We start from the raw sequence: 20,336 nt of genomic DNA, 5'->3' as shown, positions 1-20,336 counted from the left end.
AATATTTAACCATGATGGGTAATAAAATGTTAAATAAATAATTATTGTTAACTGAATTGAAAAGTCATGAAACAACTAATAATGACTAATTTTTCATGTGTCATCTATACACTTTTCTTGATGGTAGATTCAAAGACTAAAAAAAAGTCAAGAAATGTATTAATGACAGTTTTTAGAGTCCTGAAAACCTTGTTGTAGTGATTAGTATATTATTAGTATATCAAGTCAATTCAAAATTCATTTTAAGTATAACATTGGTGTATCATTAATATATATCAGTACTTCTTGAAAATATATTTACTTTAGTATATCAGTAGTTGACAACCTCTTGTTCAAGATTCAGTTCCAATTGTAATATTGGCATGTAACATATATTCATAATATATACCAATATAACAAATTGAACCATTGTAAAGTTAATGATGATATTCTAGAAAATTGATACTCTAAAACAAATGAATAAGAAATCAAATTTAGCCTACGAATAATAACATGTGCATAAACACTTATTGATTGAAAAATTTGGTATAATGAATAGTAAATTTGCTATATCAATTGTATAGTTGAACGATCTACTAAATATAAAGTATATCCATAATTTATTGATATGCCAAATATAAAATATATCAGTTAATTAATATATCAAATATTAAAATATATTAGATATACTACTAATATATCTGTTCTTACACCAAAAAGGGTTAAATTGGAATAATTATAAACAAAAATTATTTCTAACATATTTATGTTATATTTGTAAATTTCATAAAACCATTGCCAAATTTACAATATTTGTAACTTTTATTTTTGTTATCCTTGCAAATGTCTCTTACTTCAACTAGTTACACTACTACAAAAACTGTATTACTTGACCTTTTTTTGTAGTCAACTATCAGTGTTACTTGACGTTTTTAGCTTGTGTCAAGAATAAGAGAAATTTATTGATTGACTAAAAGCATCGAGTTGTAATTTTTTTGATACTTTATAACTATTTTAAGTGTCAAGTATCTAAATTCTTGACATTTATTATGGATCAAGGTTTTCATAACTTGACACTTTTTACTTGTCAAATGTAATTTCTTCTTGATACTCTAAAACTGACAACTTAATGAATACTTGATACGTTTTGCTTGTCAAGTTCGTATGTGATTTTTTTTTAAAAAAAATTGTATTATTAGAAATTACCTATAATTGCTCCTGTTTTGAGATCCAATAATTATATAATTTAATTGAAGATGATAGTTATTTATTGACCAAATAAACAAACAACACATATATATGAACAATCTAAGCATTAATCAACCCAAAAATTCCACCAACCTAAGAAAGTTCATATATCTTGAACATATATATTTTCATATAACAACCTCATGTTATCAAAGTTCATAACAAAGTTCAAATAAATAATGTCTAAGTTATAAGAATATGAACCCCATAAGAATAACAATTTCAAAAGTATAACTAACTATCAACCCCATATGAACACATTTCCATACAATCAACACCCCCCCCTCCCCACACACACACGTAAACCTCGAATTCTACATTTTCTATATAAGTATGTTTAGCCATGAGGATGTTATGTTAATTAATTAATCAGTGAAAATCTATGGTTTAATTACAAGGAATTACTAATGAAGAAAAAAAAATCAAAGAGATTTATTAATTGAATTTGGCCGAAAAACATTAAGTTACTGCTGGTGAGGTGGCGGTTTGATATTCACTCATGGGAGGCGACCAGAAGTATAAGAGGAAGATGAACTTCAGAAGCTTGATTTTGGCAAATGATCGAGCGAATTAAGTGAGGTCGGTATCATTTGAAAGCTGGGAGAATCTAGTTTTTGAGGTTGGTTTTCCGGGGAAAGATTTCACAGGAAGAAGGACGAAAAGTAAAGAAATTGCAGAAGGGCCAGGCTTTCGAATTAATCAAGGCTATCAGTGAAGATTGGAAGCTCCAGGTCGAATTACAAGGAGTTTAGGGCTAAAATTTTAAGAAATTCGATGTGTAAACAGGCAGCTGCTTAGGAAGATCAAGCAAGCAGCTCACCATAGAGAGTGAGAGCGAAACAAGGAAGATGTGAATCTCGCTCAGGATGATAATCTCGTTAGTTTTTGTGCTGATCTCGCTCAAGAAAAGAATCTCGCTGAATTTTTGGACTAAATCTCACTGGTGTTGATATAAATCTCGCTACTATTGGCCAAGAGGATCTAGAAGAAGCTTACAAACCATTAAGAGCCCCGACGAGTTGTGAATGACTAAAATGAACTTAATGTTTTCAATATTTGTGTATAAAAGATCATGCAATTTTCAGTAATGTTGATAATGAGTTTATACATTCTCAAGCAACAAATGTTTAATAAATTGTATAGCATTTCTTCTCCAGCTTGTATATGTTTTATCACATGCCAAGGTATAATGTAAATTCATTACAAAAGTTAAGTTTCTATGATGAAGCATGCGTTTCTAGAGAAAGTCTATGATAGAATGACTCTTAATGTAAATGTTTTACTATTAAAGCTTGATTTGATGCTAGAGAAGAACCCAGTACTGAAGGACACAGAGAAGGTATCTGGGTAATAGTACCTAAAGTGTTGACAGTACTTAGAAAACTCCACGTGGATGTAGGTAGTTCTGAATGAGAGGCCGAAGTATGGGTCTCCTAAGCCATATACTAGCAAAGAGAGGGCGAAGTATGGGTCTCTTGGCCGGATACAGACATTGGGAGCTAGAGTAATGTATGCTCGTTTTCAACTAAGGTTTAATGATGTTTAAGGATTTTTATTGATATTAAATGAGTTTTCTTCTTAGAAGCTTGATGTTATGACCATGTTTATGTCTTTTTAAAGGGAGTTGCTTGATATGTTTCTCGATATGTTTATATGTTTATGATAATGTAAAGCATGGCATAATATGATTTTATAGTCACTCACTAGGCAACTAGCTCACAGTTTTCCTATGTTTTCCTTTCCCAAGTAACGGCCAGATTCCTCAAGATTGATCCTGTTACTGCTTGCCATTGAAAGGCTCGACTAATTAAAAAGAACATAGGTTGTTGGTCTATATCTATGTACACATTTTTTTAGGGGGATCAGGGCTATGTTAGTGAAGTTTGGGTCCAACTGTAAATATTTTACCTGTAGATATTATGTCGTGACTATTTGCATGTGATCATATAAAGTTTGTGGAGCCTTCTGGAGGTGAGATGTTTGTGTTCATTGATAATACTTATCTAGTTAGCTCAAGTTAGAGGGTTAAGATGGTAAATGCTAGCAACAGGGCTAGAAATTGCTACCGTCATATCTTCTTCCAGGTTATGAGGGTAATCTGGGAGGGGATGTGACCCTCCCTTCCCCTCCCCTCCAATCCTTCGAACAATTCCAAAAATTACAACTATCAATCCTAGATGAATTTGTCATAGTCAAATCTTACTCACTATGCTCCCGCTTCCACAAGAATAATGTAGCTCACCTTGAACTTTTTTTAGAATGCCTTGAATTTGTTTGTTGGCGCTTCGAAAAAACCTATTCAGAATTCGTATTTAGCATATTTATTTATTTGTAGTTATTTGCGATTATGACTCTAGGGTTTAGAGTATTGTGCTATATAAATTCTTTAACCCTTAGAGGCGCCGTTTTGGTATATTCAGAAAACATACCCTCTAATAATATTATTCTCCCTCTGTCCCGTAGACGTAGCTAACACATCGTTAGTAAACCACGTATATTTGTGTGTTGATATTTTTTATGTTTTTGTATTCTTTAATTGTCGATTACGTAACAAACTAGTATCAGGGCCTTGTTAGGGTTTTTCAAAATTTCGCATTTGTTCGACAATTGAAGATGTCTGGCATGGACTAGGGGAACAAAACTCGAATATATACAAAATACTGGGAGTCAGAACAGGGCAAGATCTTTTGGCCTCTAACTCTATCACCTGGATATCGTCAGATTTAGGCTCAAAATTCTCCTTAACCTCACAAACTGGCAAGCATTAAGTGACGTCCTCCTCATCACTGGAGTAGTAGCATTCCGCAAGGAACTCGGCTTCCAAGGTATGGATGATGGACTGCTCTGGTGTGCTTTCAAGTTTCTGCATGGCCTCGTTTAGCTGGGCAACTTGGGTAATCAATCCTTGTAGCCAAGCTTGAAAATCCTACTGAAAATTTTTTGTATCCTGCTGAAACTGAGAGGTACTATTAGCAAGTTCAGAAACTAAAAACTTCAAAGTCATACCTGGGCATGAATCTCTAGGAAGTGGTTCCTACTCCTCCACTATATCGACATGGACTACCTCACGCCTCTAGGTCTTAGAAAAATCAAATGAATGGTATGGCAATGGCTCATCCGGCCTCCCAGTTGAAGTTGTAAGTCGAGCAACAAAGTCACTCAGAATTTGCAAGTCAGTCCTACCCTCAGCCTCAAGGTAAGACTCTTCTGCTGGATGCACTCGAACTCTTGTTGCCTACAGAGGTTGTCCTGCTCAAACTTAAAAGCTCACTTAGCAAGCTCCATAACCAAAGCCTCTAAAGACATATCTGACCCTGAAAACTGAGTGTGAATCGACTAGTGTGGTGTTGTGAAATCTTGGTTGCCAAAGCTCTGTTGCCATCTTAAGTATCCATGGTCAAAGGACTCACCCCACCAAGAATGGTGAGGCTCGTAGTCCCAAGGTTCATAATACCCCTCTTCAGTGAATCCACATGGTGCTGGCATCCACTACTACCTCGGCCATACTTGCGTGGGATGCCCCTCGAGTAGGCATATCCCACAAACTTCTACTTGTTGCGATCTCCTTTTCCCCAAGTGGCCAACCAAGGAAGTCAACTCAGCAAGCTTGTGGCAAAGGCCACTTACCTCATTATTAAAATTTGCAACTTGACCTTAGGACGTCGAAGACTAAATCGAAAATCCTATCATGCTTAACTGATATAAAAAGAAAACAAATCAAACCAAAAGAATCTTTAACTAAAAACTAACTGAGAAGAACTAATTGGCTTCCACAGCAATGGCGTCAATTTGGCAAGGTCGAATTTACCATTGCCCATAAACCCGTGTGATAACTGGTAGAAATATAAGTTATTAAAGCTCAAATTATTAAAACAATGGGAGAAAGCGACGGTGAATAGGCAATATTACGATTGAATGTGCCAAACTAAAAGAAAAATTGCAATCGCTAACTCTCATCGCATAAAAGCAGTTAAACGGAGTTATTCTGTGCAGGAACAATGTGATAGCGCGTTTTGAGTTTGCAATCCAAGGGTACCTCAAAGATGATCGTGTGATAACCTTACATAAAGGCGGTGGCCTAATGTAATAAATGTGATGGGACATAAAGCCGATAACGGTCAAATAAGAAATTCAGTTGACGGTCGTTGAAGATCATACCGCTGTAAATACATTGAATTTCCGGTGACTATCAGACGGCGCAATAGGGTATGAAAATTAATGTTGCCCATCCACGCAATCATTAGTGAGAAGAACTGTTTTGTCTGGAAGTCTATAAATATCCAATGCTACCAAACCAGGAGAAGAACGAAGCCAAGGAAAGGGAATTCTTGAGAAGAAATTAATTTTCGGAGAGGTCGAGAGACTGCCGGAAATAGCACGGAGGAGAGACACCAAACCCTTGCGAGAGAAAGAGTTTACAACTTGGGGAAGAATTGAAGTGATAAGAGTATTAAAAACACCAAAGGAAGCAAGACATTGCTTACCTGGCTTGATACTTACACCATTCATTGTTTTGTACTTAAACACTTTATTTGCAAGAATGGAAACTTCATTTCAATTTATGTTCAGTCTCTTCACACCATACATGAGTAACTAAATTTGTGAATGGGTTGAGAAGTACTTAGCTAACATGACTTAAGCTATGGATTTTATGCGATCATCTTGTCTTATGTATGCTTCATTCATCATTTGGCGTACTTGAGAGAGTAGTCTAAAGACAGAATCTAGGCTTGAGAGAGTTGGATTAGATCGCATAAGCAAGAGTAAATACTTAGAAATAAGGTCTATCTATTGCATACCATACACATCGCATGCATCCTAGACATAGGAAATGTGTTATTATGCATTGAGAAATGTAGTGCTTAATATTTGTGTATAGCATGATCGCATGACTTCTACAATATCTTAATAAATGCTAGCAAAACCTCTTCTCAACCCCTTTATCGCATATTTGTTACAACACCACCTTCTCATCGCTGTGCATTTAATTCCATCGCATCAGAAAATCAAAGTTAAATCACCATCGCAATAAGATCAGAGAGTCTGTCGCATATCTATTTACTAATCCCTGCGTTCGACCTTGGACTTACCAGGACTCTAAGAAGGCTTATACTTGCGCTTTGCTAGGAAAACTTGCATGATCATCGCATCCACGCATCCTTTCATTGCATGATAATCAAAACATCACCGCACCTGCATAAATAATATTTATAAATCACTAAACGAACTACTTATACTAACTGGTAGTACAAGCAGCAAGTCCGAGGTCGATCCTCAAGGAAGCGCGGAAGATTATTTCACCAAAGCTCGTTTTCAGTTAAAGGGATAAATGAAGGGGGGGGGGGGGGGAGATTGGTATGGTTTGATAATTGAAATTGTGTGAAAATACAAATGCAAGAAAAATAAAGATAGAAGTGCAATTAACCGAGATGTCTTAGTATAGAGGAATGGATTTGCCCAATGTAATTTAGATCATCAACCCAATTTATGACTTAAATTTCTTGTTTATGCGTAGGCCAATTGATCAAGATCCCAACCAATGGTCCTAATGATTTAATTAGTCAAAATGCACACAAAACGATTCCGCTCCATAAAAATTAATGAATCATATTAAGATCTAGGGATTACGTTAAGATGAGTGTTAATTTCCAACGTCTAATTAAACAATCAATACGGTTTTTCTCTAGGTTGCAAGGAACAGTCCTTTTTGCCTAACTAACCTATTGCTTCCAATGGGATTATCTTATAAATACATGTCAGATATTACAAGGTAATCTCAAAGCGTTAGAATTACATGACAAAATTATTGGGCGCCAATCAACAATCAAAATCATGCAATTTATACATATAGATTCAGATCAAAACCCATAAAAAAGTTCGAATAAATCATTAAATTAAAATCTCATAAACTACATCAAGTTCCTCTAAATCCCTAAACTAAGAAACTAAAATCTTACCTTCCTATGAAGGATGAGAAGCTACAATCTGGCATCTACTCGATAAATTACTAAAGATACTGAAAATTAAAGGAAAAGACAGAAGGACGAAGATTAACTTTGGCCTCCAAAATTAGACATATTTTGACCTAAGGCCAAGAGGGAGTATTTATAGAAATCATCGCAGTGTTGCAACGATGTTCCGCTGATGCTGCTGAAAGAAAGCGTCAAGAGAGAAGTCCAATGCTAACTTGCGTGTACGTCTCGTTGCTTGTTCGTCAATCATCGCAACATCACAACGCTCTAAAGAAGCTCGCAATTCTGATGCTTCTATCTTTCAGCATTGAAGTTCAAGCATTGAGATGCGTTGGAACGCTGGTGATGATTCAACTCCAGTGCATTGTGACGCTTAGGGCAGCGTTGCAATGTTCCCCTGCACTCAAAGCTTTTGCCTTCAAGCGTCAAACGAGCGTCAGGCTCAGGCCAATTATGAGCGTTGTGATACTCCGTAGGGGCATTTTGGTCATTTTGATTCCTTTGAAGCCTGGATGCTTAAATTAACTCTAAATTGCTTCAAATTAACCCCATTTTTTACCAGATGATTAATTCTACCTTTTGTTTGCTCGATGTCTACAAAACAGGGAAATAAACACGTAAAGTCCAATAACGAACCTGAATTGAGCTAGGAATAATAGCTCTTTTTTAGAGCTATCATTAAATCAATTGTGAAGCCTTTTTTTGACGTCTACTGATGTGGGAGAAAGTAGTAGTGTTGATAAATAGTGGAGATACAATTCACTTCAGCTGTGAATGAACTACAACACCAAGGTGGAGAAGATCAACACGTTACTACAAAAAATAATGTGGAACAAGAAACTAATGTGCCTGAAATATCAGAAGTTGTTTTGCCTGACAATTCTAGCTCACAAGTAGATCAACAGAGTATAGCTCATGACAAAGCTAGAAGAGTTGGTGTTGGACCTCCTGTGAGGTATGGTTTTGAAGATATGATTACTTTTGCGCTGTAGGTTATTGAAAAGGTAGATCTTCATGAGCCATCCACCTATAGAGAAGCTGTATCATGTAGTGGGTCTGCTCAATGGCTTGCTGCTATGAGGGATAAGATGGGATCTCTTAACAAAATTCAAACTTGGGAATTAGTTAAACAGCCTAAGAAGAGAAAATTTGTCACTTGTAAATGAGTTTTCAAGAAAAATGAGGGACTATCACCTTCAGAGAGCATTAAATATAAAGCTCGAGTTGTTGCTAGAGGGTTCACACAGAGGGAAGGAGTTGATTATAATGAGATCTTCTCACCAATAGTTAGACTTACTTCTATCAGGGTGTTACTAGCTATATTAGCACATTAGAATTTGGAACTTGAGCAACTAGATGTGAAGACAGCTTTCTTACATGGAGAGTTGGAGGAAGATATTTATATGACCCCAGATGGGTTCCAGCGTCCAGGTAAAGAAGATTATGTTTGCAAGTTGAAGAGGAGTTTGTTTGATTGTTGTGTATATCACAACAAAGCTGATGATGGTATGATGATTTATCTGCTTTTATATGTAGACGATATGCTCATAGCTGCAAAGTCCAAGTTTGACATTCTAAAATTGAAGATTCTTCTCAGTGTTGAGTTTGATATGAAGGATTTGGGTGTTGCTAAAAAATTTTTGCGTATGGAGATTTATTAGGACAAAGATAAGAAAAGCTCTTCTTGTCACAAAAAGGCTATATTTAGAAAATATTGTCCAGGTTTGGTATGTCTTCAACTAAGTCTATAAATACTCCTAGTGCTGCAAATGCCCGTTTTCATCTATGTTTTCACCACAGTCTGAAGCTGAGAAAGAGTACATGTTTCAAGTTCCTTATGCTAGTGCAATGGAAAGTTTGATGTATGCTATGGTCTGTATTAGGCCTGATCTTGCCCATGTTGTTAGTGTTGTCAGCAGGTTCATGGGTCAACTTGGGAAGGAGCATTGGCAAGTTGTTAAGAGGATTTTTCATTACCTTAGAGGTACATCTAATGTCGGTCTCGTTTATGGGAATGACACAAAGTGTTTAGTGACCAGTTATTCTGATTCTGACTATGTTGGAGATGTTAACAGTATGAGGTCTATGACTGGTTATGTGTTCATTCTGGGTGGTTCTGTTGTTAGTTGGAAGGCAACCTTACAGCCTACAGTTACTTTGTCTACTATTGAAACAGAGTACATGGCCTTGACAGAAGCTGCTAAAGAAGGAATATGGTTGAGGGGGTTAGTTGATGATCTTAGTTTACATTATGACAAAGCTATTGTATATTGTGATAGTTTGAGTGCAATATATCTAGCCAAGGATCAAGTTCATCATGAGAGAACTAAGTACATCGATGTAAGATATCACTTCTTAAGAGGTGAGCAGAGAGTTAAAGTGATGGAAATTGGTACTGTTGATAACCCTACTGATATGTTCACTAAACCGGTTCCATAAGGCAAGTTCTAACATTGTATGGACTTGCTGAATATTTTGAATTGTTAGTGATCCCCTTTGTGGGACACTTTGAGGTATGAGGGAGAAGTTTGGGTACATCTAACAATGTTGATTTATGTTGCATCTGGTATATCTGTTATCTAGGAGAGAATTCAAGTCAAGGTGGAGATTTGTTGGAATGCCTTGAATTTGTTTATTGGTGCTTCGAACAACTAAGTACGGGGGTCCTACGGTTTAGAGTAATGTGTTATATAAACTCTCTAACCCTTAGAGGCGTTGTTTTGGTGTATTCAGAAAATATTCTCTCTAATAATATTATTCTCCCTCTGCCCCGTGAACGTAGCTAATACACCGTTAGTGAACCACGTATATCTGTGTGTTGATACTTTTTATATTTTTTTATTCTTTAATTGTCGCTTACGTAACAAACTTATTGCTTTTAGCCCCTACATATATTGAAATAACATACCAAAAATCACAACATCTAGATTGAAATAATTAAAAAATTACTAAAATTAAGCACCACAATCTACAAAGTCCTAAAAACTTAAGGAAAAAGCAAATGCTAACATGATTCACAAACCTAACACGAAATACAAACAAAAATAATCACATTTGAGCTTGAAACTAAATCAATTTTTTGAAATAAAAATATTGAATATGGCTACAAGTTGACCCATACATCCGTAAATGTGAAGCTCAACTCAAACTAAAACTATCGAAGACATTGAATATGATATGACTTTAGAGTTTCAAGCCAAAAGTGCAATTAATCAAGCTACAAACTAAAAAAAAACTATATAAAAATTTTTTAAAAAAAAAAAAAGTAAAATGGAATGAATTAAGTACCTCTAATGAGATGTCATAGTTCTTGGATGCTTTTTTTTGGAAAAGATATGACAATGGAGCTCGATCCTATAAAAAAAAGATACACATCATATAACTCTTTAGAACTTTCACACAAAATATAAATATATCAATTCAGAATCCTAAATCAAAACTGAAAGAACGTTTAGATAAGTTTTACCTCAAAACAACCTTCATACTTAATTTGAAGACTATGAATGAGGTACCAATTAGAAAATGACAAAATTGACCAAATATGAAGTAGTTGTCATTGACCAATTAGTGAAACAAATGTCACATGATTTATTTTCAGTCTTTGACAATGTAAGTTTGGATTATTCACAATTTTGTGCTAGCATCTTCCGTTTTGAACTTTTGTTTTCCAAAACCAATCAGTACATAACAGTAAATAAAACATCATCTTAAAAATCGATGATCATCCCTAAAGAAGAAAATAAGGGGAGAAAAACTACAATTCATGAAGTTGTAATGGATTTGAATTGACATTAACAAATCATATTTTATTACTTCCCAATGCAAAATTTGCTAAAAGCTCAAAAAGGAATAAGAGAATCAAACTAGAAGTAAATGTAGGTAATTTTATTAAGCACAACTATATTTCCAAAAAAAAAAGAAAGAAAGAAAGGAGAATCAAAATTAAATGGAGAATCCATTTGTTTATTGTGAAATTGAATCGATAGAAGGCCCCAAAAATTGGTGAAGAAATAATAGAAACAATGATATGATACGAAATATAGCAGAAAGCAAGTGAAGAAAAAAGCTTTTGGAATATGTGAAGAGTGTATATTTTGTGTTGAATCATGAATGAGATGAGAAATATCCAAATTCATAGTTCAATTCCATTTTTCATTGCCTTTGATTTTTGCCAAATGAGGAAATGCACTTAGAATTGTTGGGAATGTCCTAAAACTTGCAGTTCGTATTTACTAAACATATTTTATTTTTTTCGATAAAAGTATTATTGAGACTTCATTCAATAAAAGGGTTATTGAAATTGCATTCTGTTATAAAATCGAATAACAAACTCATGGCTATAGTATGAATACTTTAACTTTATGTAGAGACATAAAAGATGATCAAATTTTAGTATATAGCCAAAAAGATCTATAAGTATATAGATGAGATTGGGTACCTCATCCTGGGGACACTCTGGATGCGACCCACTTTGTATATTGATACAAACGATGTGATTTCGAAATCGTTCATGTGGAGACATGCGAGTGAAGGCATCCTATGCAAAAGACGTTTGTATAAGACCAAACCACGAAATAGTCACTTTTCTTTATAACAACCGTTTACTGTTAAAATTGACTATATTAAATTTATGACCTAATGTAACTCAATCCTAATTCTGAGTTAACTATGAACTCCAGTTTATTCGGGATTATCCTTTGATCTACATAGGTGAGAGTGGTTCAACATCATCGCTCAATAAGCCTCCCATTTTGAGGATAAAATCGGATAGATAGCTAGGGACATAGTCTTATAAGAAGGAATTCACTCCTGCCCGTTTTAGGGTTAGCAGATAGGTTATTCCCTTAAGTATTGATTCCTAGTTTTGAACAAAGAGGTCTCGCCTTCTCATAAGAGAAAGTGATATGATTTATTAGTTGGATTATAAACCAATTGTTCAATAGAGGATCAATGGTGACTTAAGAAGCAAGATATATTTACAGGGGTAAAATAGTAATTTTAACCTAGCTCTAAATACAAACGACCTGTGAAAGATCGTCTCACTGATTTGGTTAAATCAAGTGGACAGAAATATTTCTACAATGAGGAGTGTGCAACTACTGAGCTATAATGGTATGTCTCGGTAGTTAACGAATATTGATTAATTCGGTTTAAAGAGTTTAGCCAATTAATCCCAAATCGTTGGAGCTCATGTTCTATAGGTCTATAAGATCCGTTTACTAGCTCGTAAAATATTAAACCTTGGATTAGTATATTAAGTGAATTTGAAATGTTCAAATTCGATTTAGGATTGTTAGGTTTGGTATCTTAATTCTCCCAGAGTCTCGTAGTTTGTAAACTGTACACATTGTTATGAATAAAATAAGAGTTATTTTATTTGGCATTTGCTCATATCTAATAAACAAAGCTTCATGATTATTGTCTGAAAACTTAAGCATGTATATGAGATATACAAGTGGATCATGACTTAAGTGATAACCTAAAAAAGGTCTGTAGTATAAGGATTAAAGAGGGATACCTAATCCTTGTGACACTATGGATACGACCCGCTTTGTAGAGGTTTACAAATATTGTGAACTACTATAGATGGTAGATCCTGATTATTCATGTGGAGACATGCGAGCGAGGGTATCCTATACAAAGAGTTTGTATAAGACTGGACCACGAAATGACTAGTCTCTTTATATAATGTCGTTGATACTTGAGACTTACATCTCACTTAAACGACTATAGGTGACATGACCTCAATCCTGAGTGTTTTGGGAACTCCTGCCTTTGAAGACGGTCCTTTGTTTAGTATGGGTGAGAATGGCCAGATTGCCAACTCAACATGCCTACCTTTTTGGGGATTTGTCTGATTTGAGAGCTGGGAACTCAGTTACACAAGATGGAATTCACTCCTTTCCCGAAGCAGGGGTAAGTAGATAGATTACTCCCTTAAGGACTGATTCTAGGTCTTGAACATAGTGGCCACAGCTTCTCTTTGGAAAAGAGGACTCAGTCATAGTAGGACTATGACTTATGTTCATTAAAGAGATCAGTGGTACATAAGAAGTTAGATGTAACTACAAGGGCATAACGTTATTAGCCCAGCTGTACTTACGAGTGATCTGTGAAGGGTTATCGCACTACTGATTGGTTGATATGGACACAAAATATATCTGTAGTAAGGAGAGTGCAACTGTCGGTCTTTAGTGGAGTGCCTGGCAACTAACGAATGGTGGATCCTGTGACTAAAGAGTTTAGTCAATTGTTTACATACCATTGGAGCTTCAAGCTACAAGTCCATAAGGTCCCATTGGTAGCTCAATGGATTCAAGTTGAAAATCAGTTCTGGGTGTTGATTTGAAATGTTCAAATTAACAAGAGGTAATTCGATTATATATGATATGATCGATGTGATGTACGAGATACATCAAGTGGAGGATTAATGTAAATGAGATTTACATTAAGTACCATGAAATAGAAAAAGAACTATGGTTTATATGTTTTATGAGATAAAATATTAAAACTATATGTTATAAATATACTGTGGTAAGTTGGTTATCATATATATTTATAATATTATTAATTATTGGATAATTATATCTTTTTCTCTAATAACCAATTGAGCGGGAGGTTTTGGTAGTTTCATGATAACATTGAGATAAAAAGAAAAATGTTTTCCTAATTTTAGTAGTTTTTGTGAGAGTTTCTATTCTTGGAAAAACTCACGGAGTTGCCATCAAGTGAATAGGATGACTAAACGATAGCTGAAGAGAGACTAAATGATCCTGGAATGACAGTACATGATAGTTCACTCAGCTGGTCGTCTTCTAAACGATCGTGGGGCTTTTGCTATATGATAGCTCGTCATCTTCTAAACGATTGGGCATAGTCTATACGATAGACCTCTGTCATCCCCCACTTGCTCAATCATTACACGATTGTTTTTCCTCCGGTCTCTTGCTCTAACCAAGTCCACACAGAGCCCACACTTCTAGATTCTCACACCGAGAATACTAAGATAGCCATTGTGGTGGTGTCTTACTCAACTCGACTTAGTCGAGGTTTTGGAGACCGTTCGTTGAGTTCAGTTTGCTGTTGATCGCGCTGTGTTGCGGTCGCTGTGTTTGAGCATTCGTGTGTTGCAGTCTTGGAGATTGAACGAGCGTTCGTGATCAAGGATTTTTTAAGATGAGTCTTCAAAAATATGATGTTCTATCCCTTGATCTTATTGTAAAGTATGTTGTAATTTCGTATGTTGCATGACCAGTTAGTTTCCGTTTGTTTACTGTAATTGTTAGTGTTCAATTTCGAATGGAATTTGGAACGATCATTTCACTACTCATGGAAATCCTCACGTCTGATTTCCTTCAAGGGTTTGGACCATTATATTTGATATAATTAATGTTTAAATTTATTGAAATTAAACGTATTTGGAGAGTTCAATATATTTAAATAATGATCTAAATATTGATTACATTCATATATGAATTACATGTTTTATCAATTTAATATTTGATAATAAATTATTATTACTTAATTAATTAAATTTGTTTAGTTAATTATTTCATAAATTAAATAAATTTCAATTCTAAAATTCAATTTTAAAAATTGAATTTGTTTTGCATTTAATTTAATTATGATTAAGAATTGAATTAAATTAAAATTGAAAATTTGGTTTTAGTAGATTTAACCCACATCCATTTCTATAGTGGATTTGCCCATAATAATACCTAAGACTACTTATTTGGTGCTATTTGAATGTCAAATAGCTGTTTAATTAGTTTTGCATGGTAAGGTTGATTAAATACTGGAAAATTAATCAGATTTAGGACATGTAATTGAAATTTTGAAAAATCTTCTGTTGGAAAAAGAGTTTTTCTGTCAAGCCCTCCAAAATCAATCTAAATCTCCTTTTCAATTAGAGTTCTACCACTTAATCCAAGGCTGAGAATAGTAGAGAAGATACTCTTGGTGGTCTATTGAAGAGCTTGAAGGTCAATTTCGTGGAAATTGCAAGGAGTAAATGGAAATCATCAAAGGTATCCAAAATGAAACCCTATTGTTTGAAAAACTTATTTTTAGCATGTTTGTTACTCAAATTAATGTAATGTAATTAGAGTGTTTAATGATTCAGTTAGTTTCCGCATTTTGCGTGTTTACTCTAACAAGAATAATGTATGGCCTCAAATCTTGCCTCGTCAAAATCCCAATTACCGGCGGAACATGTAATATATAATGAATGAATTACAGAGATTTCATGGAGTAATGAAGAAGAAGATGAAGAACTTACCCCAGCTGCTTCATATTTAGGCACAATCAACATCTCCATATGAAGCTACAGTTTTCTACAGAAGTAGCCCAAAGAAACAAAAAACAGAAGAAATCAACACAAAATTAAAGCAAAATGAAGTACAAGGATGAAAAATTGACCAGAAAACATCTCCATTATCGACTACATACTCCAGAAAAAAGGTAAAACACATAGTAACAAAAGGTAAAAAAACAAAAATCGTGAACAGAATCAATGGGGTAAAGTAAAATCGTAAGAAATGATGCAAAATTTTCACAAATGTAGAGAAAAAAACCAAGAGGGATGAACAAATTGACCTTATCCATCATAAAGATCTCTTCACCATTGACATCCATTTTTGGATTACAACAGATTCTCATTGTCCAAAACAAAGAAAAACTCAGCAGTACCCCTAACAAACTTAAAACAAAAACTGGATCATTGAAATTGGATCGTTTTGGATTGTGTTTGTTGTAACCCCAACAAGAGGAGTGAAGAAGAAGAAGAACAGAGTGCGTTTATTCTGAAAAGAAAGAAGAAGACAAGCAATAGAAGAAAATGGGGCTTTCAGTAATCAACAACTTCACTGCAAAATGATTCTAAAACTGAGATATATGATCAAAAGATTCTCAAAGCCGCTGGAAGAAACAAGCAGTAGATTCTCAAAGTTGTTGATCCGTAGATGTCGGCGAGGAAGTCAGACGAGAGTGGCAACGATCGTGAATCTCTGGAGACATTGAGGAGTCATCGGAGTTATGTTTTTTTGTGTGGTTTCGGGGGTTTGGGGACACCTTCCCAATTTTTCATCTCTTTAATATATCAAACCCTAAAAAAATTAAACCACAAATTACTTAGACATTTATAAAGTCTCAAGTAACAATGAAATGAAAAAAATCTGGAAATTTTCGCCAACCTCCATTTTCTTTTATAATTATTATTTTTTATTTTTTTCATCAAATTTATATGTTGATTGACTTTTTCTTTTTTTTTTTTTTTTTTATAAAAACATCAAGTATTCAAAAGCTCTAAACGTTAAATAATACCATTATTGTGGTAATGTTAAGTTATGGGTCAACCATGAGATCTCTCTTTCCTCTCCAAAAACAATAAAGGGAAAGAATGACAAAAAAAAATCTAATTGAATTGTGTAGCAAAATTTAAGCTTCCATTTGGAAGAATAACAATAAATTGGGATTAGTCAATTTTATTGAAAGCAGTCCTTGCACTTGATCTTTTCTTTCTATACAGTGTAATTGTATTCGCTTGTCTAATTTAAATCCCAAAAACAAATATATTCTAAATTTTTGCCACTGGCTCATATTTGAATCTTAAAAATTATTTTATCCTATTTTTTTAGAATGATTTTCAAATATAAAAAAAAAATAAACCAAAAAATATATAAATATAACAAAATTTTACTACCTACATGTCATATATCGTGATAAACTACTATATGTATTTATCATACACAGATAGACACATATATAGTAGTCTATGTCTATCATGGTCTATGATACATAGACAATGATATTTTGCTATTTGTTGAAAATATTTTCATTTATTATGTCATTTAAAACTGGCATAGTGTTCATACTATTAACCTTGAGGTTTGAGGTTTGATTCCCCCATCCCACACTTTAATTACAATACGTGTTCTTATTTCATATTTTGTTATTTTATTTTATTTTATTTTATTCATATATTATATTTAATTTATGTTAATATTTATTTATTTTATTATCGTATATATTATATTTATTTTAATATTATATTTCGGATATGTTCTGCCGTAGCAATATCAAAATAAATATTTTAAAAGTATTCTACGCTCATCTAATGTTTTCTTGTGACCGAACAAAATAATGAGTTATTGATGAAAAAATCATGAACTCGACCAACCAGAATGACACCATTCCCGGAAGTGAATGCTGTGAATTTTAATAATAATTGTGGTCAAGGTCATGGTCATGGCAGAGGAAGAAATAATTATTATTTTCATAGTGATTGTTCTAATCATTCAAATTTTAAAAGAACCACAAAAAATGATTATCACAAAAGAAAAGTTCCACAAGATAAGAGTTCAAAAAGTGTTGAAAAAAATACTTTCAATGCGGAATGACTGGGCATTGGTCACGTACCTGTCATACGTTAAAACACTTAGTGATCTCTATCAAGCATCTCTGAAGGAAAAAGAAAAAAATGTGGAAGCAAATTTTGCATATTAGGAAAATGACATATTTGACCCATCCCATATGACAAATTTCGATGTGACGGACTTTAATCTCCTGAAGAGAAATTGATGGAATATCAAGTGTTTTCTCTGACTTTGAAAATATTTAGATTTAATGTTGTTGTTTTTCTATTCATCTCCATGTTTTTTTTCTTCTCTTAATAGATGTTAACCTTTGTATCTTCCAAATGTTTTTTTTCTTATTGTAAATATTTTCTTTTAATAAAGAAACCTAAATCATTTTCATATGTTGGATGACTAAAAATGAGTAAAGAAGATTTGCATCTGGCAGATAGTGCAACTACGCATATAATATTTACAAGTAGAAAATATTTTTCGAAACTGACAATGCTGGAAACAAAAGTCAATACGATATCAGGTTCTGCAAACCTAATTGAATGTTTGGAAAAGAAAATATTATTTTGCCTAGAGGAACAAAATTTACAATTGACAATGCATTGTTCTCTAGTCAATCAAAGAGAAATCTACTTAGTTTTAAAGACATACATTGCAATGGTTATCATATTAAGACTGATAAAAAGAATAATATGAAGTATCTTTATATCATATCTACTATCTCATATGAAAAACATATATAGAAAGGATTATCTGCTTTATCTTCTAGATTATATTATACTCATATACGAGTAACTAAAACATATGCAACAATGAACCTGAAGTTCATAAATCTAGACATATTTACAATTTGGCACAACAGATTACGTCATCCATGGTCTATAATGATGAGAAGAATCATTGAGAATTCAAATGGACACCAATTGAAGAGTTAGAAGATTTTTCAATCTAATGAATTATCATGTGATGCTTGCTCTCAAGGAAAATTTATAATTAGACCATCAGCAGCTAAAGTGGGGATTGAATCACCTGCATTTTTGGAACGAATTCATGGTGATATATGTGGACCTATTAACCCACCAAGTTGACCATTTAGATATTTTATGGTATTAATAGATGCATCCAACATATAGTCACACGTGTGCTTATTATCAAGTCAAAATCTTGCATTTGCAAGATTACTTGCTTAAATAATTAAGTTAAGAGCACAATTTCCTAATTATACAATTAAGACCATTCTCTTGATAATGCTGGTGAATTTACATTTCAAACTTTTGATAATTATTGTATACCAATTTGGATAAGTGTTGAACATCCTGTAGCTCATGTTCATATACAAAATTGTTTAGCAAATTCATTCATAAAATGTTTGCAGTTAATTGCTAGACCATTGCTTATGAGAGCTAAACTTCCTACATCTGTATTGGGACATGCTACTTTCCATGCAGTGTCATTTGTACACATTAAGCCAGTAACTTATCATAAGTACTCGCCATTACAATTAACTTATAGTCATGAGCCAAATATTTCCCATCTAATTTTTGGATGTGTTGTATATGTTGTAATTGTTCTACCACAATGCACTAAAATGAGTCCTCAGAGGAGTTTAGGAATATATATTGGATATGATTCCCCATCAATTATTAAATATCTTGAACCCCTGACAGGTGTTGCATAATTTGCGGTTGTCATTTTAATAAGACAAATTTTCCAACATTAGTGGTAGAAATTAAAATGTTGGAAAAATAAATTACATAGAACGCATCTTTATTGTCCCATTTAGATCCCTGTACAGATTAATGTGAACTTAAAGTTCAGAAGATAATTAATTTAAAAATATAGCAAATCAATTACCAGATGCATTTATAGATGCAAAAAAAGTAACAAAATCACATATACCAGTTGTCAATATTCCATCGAAAATTGATATCCCAACACAGCAAGTTGTCACTAATGAGTTTGGAACACACTAAAAGCACGGTAGACTAGTGGGTTCTAAAAAAAATCCTCAAAAAAGAAAAATAATTAATAGTCAACAAGACTTGGTTGAGGATGTAAGTACCCATGAAGAAATTCATGACATGACTAGTGAGGTATATGAAATACCTAAAGATAATGATGAGATTTCAATAAGTTATGTCATGATAGGAAAAAGATGGAACTGAACTAATGTAGTTATTGACAACATTTTTACATATAATGTTGCTATTGATATTATATTTGAAAGTAAGGATCCAGAACCAAAATTTGTTGAAGAATGTCGACATAGAAAAGATTGGCTTCAGTAGAAAAAAGCAATCGAGGCAGAATTAAACTCACTTTCAAAACGTCAGGTTTTTGGACCAGTAGCCTGAATACCAAAAGGCATCTAACCTGTGGGATACAAATGGGTATTTGTGAGAAAAAAATGAAAATAATATATGGTCACAAGATATTAAGCAAGACTAGTTGCACAGGGTTTTTCACAAAGATCTAGTATGGATTACGAGGAGACGTATTCTCCTGTGGTGGATGCAATTACATTAAGATATTTAGCTGATCTGACTGTGTATGAAAATTTGGACATGCATCTTATGGATGTAGTCACAACATATTTATATGGATCTCTTGATAATGATATTTATATGAGAATCCCAAAAGGATTTAAGGTACCTAAAACATATAAATCAAATTCCTGGAGATTGTATTCAATAGAATTACAAAGATCATTATTTGGATTGAAACAATCAAACGAATGTGGCACAATCGCCTGAGTGGATATTTATTGAAAGAA

General features: G+C 33.6%; 1 long non-coding RNA gene across 1 annotated transcript; it reads right to left on the bottom strand.

Moving 5' to 3' along the window:
* Positions 1-6,055: 6,055 nt before the first annotated feature.
* On the bottom strand, positions 6,056-16,369 carry LOC120091965 (uncharacterized). Its single transcript, XR_016524772.1, has 5 exons — positions 15,795-16,369; positions 15,478-15,532; positions 11,638-11,736; positions 10,488-10,553; positions 6,056-6,420 (listed from the first exon to the last, which is right to left on the bottom strand). It is a non-coding gene; the product is annotated as an uncharacterized LOC120091965 (long non-coding RNA).
* Between the last annotated feature and the right edge of the window lie 3,967 nt (positions 16,370-20,336).

This window comes from Benincasa hispida, chromosome 11, assembly GCF_027475165.1.
Source record: "Benincasa hispida cultivar pf3 chromosome 11, pf3_genome.v1.1, whole genome shotgun sequence".
In the NCBI taxonomy this organism is placed as follows: Eukaryota; Viridiplantae; Streptophyta; class Magnoliopsida; order Cucurbitales; family Cucurbitaceae; genus Benincasa; species Benincasa hispida.
Note: the sequence above shows the minus strand (reverse complement) of the source record. Positions and strands in the feature narration are given on the sequence as shown.